At 49.2% G+C, this 7,048-nt stretch overlaps 1 long non-coding RNA gene across 1 annotated transcript; it reads right to left on the bottom strand.

Moving 5' to 3' along the window:
• Nucleotides 1-3,884: 3,884 nt before the first annotated feature.
• On the bottom strand, nucleotides 3,885-6,433 carry LOC309847797. The gene is made up of 3 exons (XR_014302628.1): nucleotides 6,350-6,433; nucleotides 4,692-4,945; nucleotides 3,885-4,489 (listed from the first exon to the last, which is right to left on the bottom strand). It is a non-coding gene; the product is annotated as an uncharacterized lncRNA (long non-coding RNA).
• Nucleotides 6,434-7,048: the final 615 nt, after the last annotated feature.

Genomic DNA, 7,048 nt, shown 5'->3' with positions numbered 1-7,048 from the left:
TTAGTCTCTGAACCCAGGCCACGATGGCTTTCTTTCTGTTTGATCAAAATGCTTTTGCCTCAGAGCATTTGTGCATGCGTCACCATTCTTGTATCTGAAACATTCTTCCTTTGTTCTCCTACTGAGGTAACTACTAGGGTTGTAGGGTCATTAAAGACAGATCTAATTTTGTGTATGGCTACACCCAGAAGCTCCAAAAAAGTTACTAAAGATTTATCTCTTGAGTCAGCATTGGCTTTCCTAGGCCAACACTGACTTTCTTTCACAGTGGCAAGATGGCTGCCAATACATTTCCAGGCTCAACTCCTACCCCCTCAGCAAGCTCTTAAGAAGAGAGACTACCTCTCCTCTAACAGTTCTTACGAAAAATATGGCATTGGTTTTAATTAGATTACCACTGGTCGCACGCCCATTGTTGAGCCAATTATTATGGCCAGGAGGATGGAATACACTCATTGGTCAGGCTTGAGTCATATGACTGCTCTTTGGAAGGGGGTGTGTCTTGGCCTTTCCCAAGCCTCTTGGATTGAGAGTTGGGGAGGCGTAGTCCCAAAAGGAAGCAGGGTCCTATTATCAGAAGAAAAGGAGCAGGTGCTGGGTGGCAAAATAAAAGTTGCTAATTACTGAGGTTGCAAGGGTAACTGAGCTGGCTCCACTCGGCCTAAGGATGAGGTCGGGGAGGTTCTAGTGAGAGGAAGGAGCAGGTTTGTCCCATTAGACTCTGTGTGTGCGTGCGTGTATGTGTGCACACGAGTGCACGCGTGCGAGTGCATGTATGCATGTGGACACGTGTGTGGGTACATGTATGTGTGCATGCCTGTGTGCAAGTGGGTGCATGTGGTTGCATGTGTGAGTATGGGTGTGCACACGAGTGCACGCGTGTGAGTGCATGTGTGCATGTGGACGCATGTGTGTGGGTACATGTAGGTGTGCATGCGTGTGCGCAGGTGGGTGCATGTGTGCATGTGAGTGCATGTGTGAGTGTGGGTGTGCACATGAGTACCTGTGCATGAGTGCATGTGTGCATGTGGGTGTATTATGTGCTATGCATGTGTGCACGTGTGTGCATGTGTGTGTGCACATGAGTGCACGTGTACATGTGTGCACACGTGCATGTGTGTGAGAGTGCACATGTGCATGTGTGCCGTGCATGCATGTGTGGAGGAGGTGCTGAAGGCAACTGCTCAGAGACCATTAGCTTTTCAGTTCCCTGTTTCTTCAGGTCAGGAACCTGCCTCCTTAGCGCAGTAGACAGCGCTTGAGTCTCATAATCTTCAGGTCAGGAACCCAGACCCTGAAGGAGGGAAAGTAAGTGGAGCCCCCTCTCACAGAGACAACTGCTGATTTCACTCCCCCCAGCCTGGCGTTCTAATTTTTTTTATTTGTTACTTTTTCTTTGTCTGGGGGAATGCACATCTGACTGAGTTTTGAACACCTAAGGAGAATATCGCAGGCAATTTTCACGGCAAAGAAAATCGAGTTTCCCGAGGCTAAGAGCAACACTGATTGCAATATACCCGCGTTCATAACCCCTGGGAGGTTGCTGAAGTCTTTCCTTCTATGGCTCTTTTTCATAAAGGCAGTTTGGCGAAGAGGAAAATATTCGAGCCTCCTGCAAATCATTTTGTGTAACGGACATAGACTACTTCCCACATTTTTTTTTTAAAAGATTTTATTTATTTATTTGACAGAGAGAAATCACAAGTAGATGGAGAGGCAGGCAGAGAGAGAGAGAGGGAAGCAGGCTCCCTGCTGAGCAGAGAGCCCGATGCGGGACTCGATCCCAGGACCCTGAGATCATGACCTGAGCCGAAGGCAGCGGCTTAACCCACCGAGCCACCCAGGCGTCCCTACTTCCCACATTTTTATGGAATTTTTACAGAAGCCTTTTCTTTACACATCAGGGTTTTTTATGGCAGGCGCCTAAAGACATGAGCCCATTGAACAGAGCTGGACTGAAGTTCTCGGGTATTCATGTTGGATATAGATTCCCGGAGTCTCTGGGTCCAGAGCCTCTCTGGCTGGGCTGTATTTGTATGGTCTCATCCTTTCCATAGTAACATTATTGGCCACAAAGTGAGGGGGAGGGTAGGTCAAGGGAGAGGAGGTTTGGGGAATGAGAGAGAGTTTCTTCTTTTGGGGGGGTCAAGAGCGGGTCCTAGAGTTTCTTGGGCTCCCTATTTATTGTAAAACTTAAAATGCAAGAGTGGGAATTGAAGTGCAGGAAGAGGGGGGGAAAAAGTGGCCCAAATGGGCAATTATGAAAATCAACCCCAATTTCTAAAACAGAGGTGCCTCCGTGGGGGAAGGTGGCAATCTGGCTCTTTATTTAGTCAGGGTGGCTGGCAATCAATGTGTTCATTCAAGACAGCCCTGGATGCTTCTGGAAAGGATGTCTTTGGACGCAGACATCTCTGCAACGCAAGCTCAAGTCAGACACCTGTGTGACACCAGGAACAGTCAGCTGTCGCGGCTTACGCTCCAATATTAATTTGCCTGTGCCCTTGGACGGGTGTCTTCCATCTCTTGGACCCGTTTGCCCCTGTCACTGGGGTGGGGAACCAGAGAGGATGGCAGTATAGAGTACAAAGCACGATTGTGGTTGATACAAGGACAGAGCTTTAAATCACCGGGCGAAAACATTCTGCCTCGTTCAGATGTCATTCATTCTCCCATTACCCCAGAAAGAAAACTTCAGCTTGGTGCCAATGTGGCTTTAATGTCTGGTATTTTGCTAATTTCTCCTTCTAACAAAGAAAATTGGATACGACTTTTTTTTTTTTTTTTTAAATTTTGAATTTGCATTTCCCCTCTACCTTCTCTATGTAGCTGGTGAGAACTTGTTTTCCATTTCCAGCAAAAACAACCGCTGCTCGCAACAGTGCGTGTTCTGGGCACTTTTGTAAAGGTTTTACAGTCTTAACTCCTTTCATTTGCTTAAGACGTAAGATCCTGTTATTATGTTCACTTTATAGAGGAGAAAACCAAATCACAGAGAGGTGAAAGCACTTGTCCAAGGTCGCGCAGCTAGTGGGTACCAGAGGCAGGATTTGAATCCACAAAGCCTGCTTCCAGAGTCTGTGCCTCAATGGTTCTCCTTTGCTGAGGCATGATTTTCTTTGAAAACATATTCAAGAGAAAGGTGGGGGTGCTGGGTGAGTGTCCGTGTAAAGGAAAACATTTGATAAATAATAAAGCATGCACAATGATGAGCATATGGCGACACGGTGACCATGGTTTTGAGTCACAGAAGCCTGGGAAACGTTGGGTACTATGGAAATCTGGAATTCTGCACATGAGGAAAATGCCTGCATTAGACATGGAAAGAGGCCAGATGGGGGCTCCTGAGTATATTCTAAGCCACAGCTCTGGTAGCTTCCAGAATTGCTTGTCTAGGATGAGAAATGGCTTCCTCTGACGGCCATGGAGCCGGGCGACTCCCTTGAAGGGTGCTGGGCAGGTCGGACTCCTTCCGTCTGACCTTGCTGGAGGCTGAGGTCTGGGTGCCACTGCCTCTTGAAGGCGGTTTTCATGTACTGTCCGTGGCACGAGTGTGGGGCGTGCCGGCTGACCTACGGCCAAAGTAATTAATGGGCATTTTGCTCGGCACAGTCACCTCACGTCCCCTTGGGCAGCGCAGACAAGACAGAGGAGTCTTCACGCAGCGGCGCAGACGGCTGTGGGCAGCTCACCTCACCTCGCACGTCATCGCGCCTCCCTCTGCTTTGCCAACACACCCTGCCTCCCAGCCTCACCGGGGCTCCTACCCCAGGCAGCCCTGACCCCTACTCTCTGGCTTACGTTACCCTTAACTCATAATCTCACCTTAACACAGTCCTTACGTGATTCCCCTACTTCTGCCCCTTTTCCGCCCACTCATCCACTCACAGTCCCCCCGCCTTTATTAGGGCATACCAGACAATTAAAAATGGTCCACCTTTAAGGCGTACGCTGTGATGATTTGACATGGGTAGATACAATGAAATGATGGTCTAGTAACCAGTCATTAGCCCACCTGTCGCCTCACACGTTCCCATTTCCAGCCACCCATTTATTCATTTACTCATTCATTTATTCCCCACCCGCCCCCGTACTTACTGAGCATCTATCATGTCAGCTAGGGTTCCCGCAGGAGAGACAAGGCACACGCTCACTGGGCAGCTGGGGAGAGTTGAGTAGAAAGACCTGTTAATGATGCGGGTGCAGTGAATGGCACAGGCCGGCTAGCACAGCAGGGAGCCCTTACCCCCGCTGGGGCCAAGGGAGGGAAGGGAGTGTGTGTGTGGGGGGACCCAGCGGCTAGGGGCCACCAGTAGGAGCACCTGATAGATCAGGAGGTATGCGACAGTTGTCGGAGCAGGGAAGGGTCAGAAGGAAACGCCCCAGCTTCTTCCTCTCCTGCTTTCCTGGCTCCTCCTGGACCACTCCATATTACCTCCACAACATGGAGCTCGGATGGCCCCCGAGGCCATGCATCAGCACATAGCCGCTGTCACAATAAAGAGAAAAGTGAAATGTATATTTTACTTAAGGTTCCTTCAAAAGAGGAAGAACAAAAGTTGAGAGGTCTTGGTCTTAGAAGCAGATAAAGAATAAACATTTTTCTCGGTGGAAATAATGGTTTTCCTAGAGGCTTAGTGGGGCTGGGACAAAAGAATTCAATCTAAGACATCATTAGGAGGCAAACCCACCTGATTTTGCTGCATATTATGTCTGGCTTCTGTAAGGCAGAACTCACTGTAATAGCTATAACTTGCTCTCATGGAGGCTCAGAGAGGGCAAGAGGTTTGCTCAAGGACACACAGCTTGTTTGTCAGTACAGAGCTGGGGCTGGAACTCAGGCCTCCGGTTTCCTCGCTGTACACTTGTTCCATTTTATCATCATCTGTGAAACTGTCTTCAGTTGCTCCCTCTCTCTGGGGACAAGTCCGAGTCCTCGCAGTCCCTGGAAGAAAGTGCGGTGTTGTTTTTTAATCTCCCTGGTTGCATTTCATTTTTTCCAAGTGTTAATGGCACTTCCCATCATGCAATGCTCCAAACAAATGCTGGGTTGTCTTCTTGGCCCTTTGCCATGTCAGAGAGTTCAAAACATGATGGTTTCGTCATCTGCCCCTGAATACAAATTTTCATTCCAGCAGCCTCTGCCACGAGCAGGTTGGTCAGATCTGAACCCGCCATTCCTCCTCCCTCCTTTGGCTCCAAGTCACAACTTTCCCATTTGTCAGGGGTGACGTCTTCTATTTGGGCTCCCAGGTGGTCAACCCTTGGGTCAGTAAGTCTCTGGATCTTCTCTCTGTCCAACTTCTTTGGCTTTTCAGTTCTTGCTGAGCAGTGTAGACTAGTGGTTTAAAAATAGTGCAAAGGATGGGGAATGTTGGCATCAGAGAGACCTGGGTTCAGATCCTGTTTCTGCTACTCTTCCATCTGTGAGATGCAGGACAAGCTTCAGAGGCTCGTCAATCCTCAGTTCCATGTGTCATCCTGATCTCCCTTCCACAGAGGGCATGTTGCCAACAGCCTCTTTGGGGATCTCTAAACAGGAGAGCCACCTTGCTTCTGTCCCTTTCCAGGCCAGCCTACAGCTCAGGCCCCATCAAGGAGGAGCATGAAGGCCCGGCCATCTGGACCCACTGGGGACATCACTGCGTTAGCTGCAACTCCCTGTGGGGTACGCGGGGGGTGTGGTTCGTCCTGTATCACGCTCTGCTTCCTCTTTGCCCACTCCTGCTTCCTTCCCCAACCTTGCACAGGGATTCATCCCAAGGGTCCTCCTTAGTAAGAACTGATATGCTAAACTGTGTCTCAGAGTAGGTTTTCTGGGACAGTGGATGGTCATCACACCCATTCCCAACTGACTCACCCTGGGACTTTGGCCATGTCTCTCCCTTCCTATCTGTGAAATGGGAAAAATGCCTACTTTTTTTTTTTTTTTTTAAGATTTTATTTATTCAGGGGCGCCTGGGTGGCTCAGGGGGTTAAAGCCTCTGCCTTCAGCTCATGTCATGATCCCAGGGTCCTGGGATCGAGCCCCTCATTGGGCTCTCTGCTCAGTGGGGAGCCTGCTTCCCTCTCTCTCTGCCTGCCTCTCTGCCTACTTGTGATCTCTGTCTGTGAAATAAGTGAATAAAATCTTAAAAAAAAAAAAGATATTATTTATTCAAGCAACAGTGAGAGAGAGAGAGAGAGCCCGAGCCCAGGGAGGGAGGTGCAGAGGCAGAGGGAGAAGCAGGCTCCCTGTTGAGCAGGCAGCCTCATGGCTGGGCTCCATCCCAGAACCGTGGGATCATGACCTGAGCCAAAGGCAGATGCTTAACCGAGTGAACCACCCAGGTGCCCTGATAATGCCTACCTTTCACCATTGTTGGGAGGATCACATGCAGTTATAGATATGAGGGGCCTGGGGCACAGAGTCTTCTTCTCCTTGGGCTAGTGACTGTTCCTCTTTGGGCCTCAGTTTCACAGTCTGTTCAAAGGAAGGGGTGGGGTTAGATCGGTGGTTTCCACGGCTGGCTGCATATCGGGCTCACTGAGGTAGCTTGTTTAGGTCCAAAGCCATGGGAGTGGCACCAGCACCGAACAGAGAATTAATCAGATCTTGAATAAATGAATGAATGAGTACTTCTGAAGAACTTAGGGCCTTTGAAAACACTTCATTATTTAAAACATTTCCACTCTTTTAAAATATTTTTATTTATTTATTATTTGAGGGAACGAGAGTGCGAGAAGGGGCAGAAGGAGACAGAGAAGCAGCCTGCCCGCTGAGCAGGGAACACGACACATGACACACGGGGCTCGATCCCAAGACCCTGGGATCATGACCTGAGCTGAAGGCAGACACTTAACGACTGAGCCACCCAGACGCCCAGAACATTCCCACTCTTATTTACAAACACGAATCTGCCCTCTGAACGAAGAAAAGGTTCATCAGATTTCGGATGGAACTTGCATTAATGAAGTGATCGTCAGGGACCTGGGAGTGTGGCCTGCAGAAGGGGTCCTGGATTCTGAATCAGTCCGAAGACCTGCGTTCTACCCTCTGCTCATGTCC

The sequence above is a fragment of the Mustela nivalis genome (genome assembly GCF_964662115.1).
Source record: "Mustela nivalis genome assembly, chromosome: 14".
NCBI lineage: Eukaryota > Metazoa > Chordata > Mammalia > Carnivora > Mustelidae > Mustela > Mustela nivalis.
The sequence above is the reverse complement of the archived record's forward strand: the minus strand, read 5'-3'. Positions and strand labels throughout refer to the sequence as shown.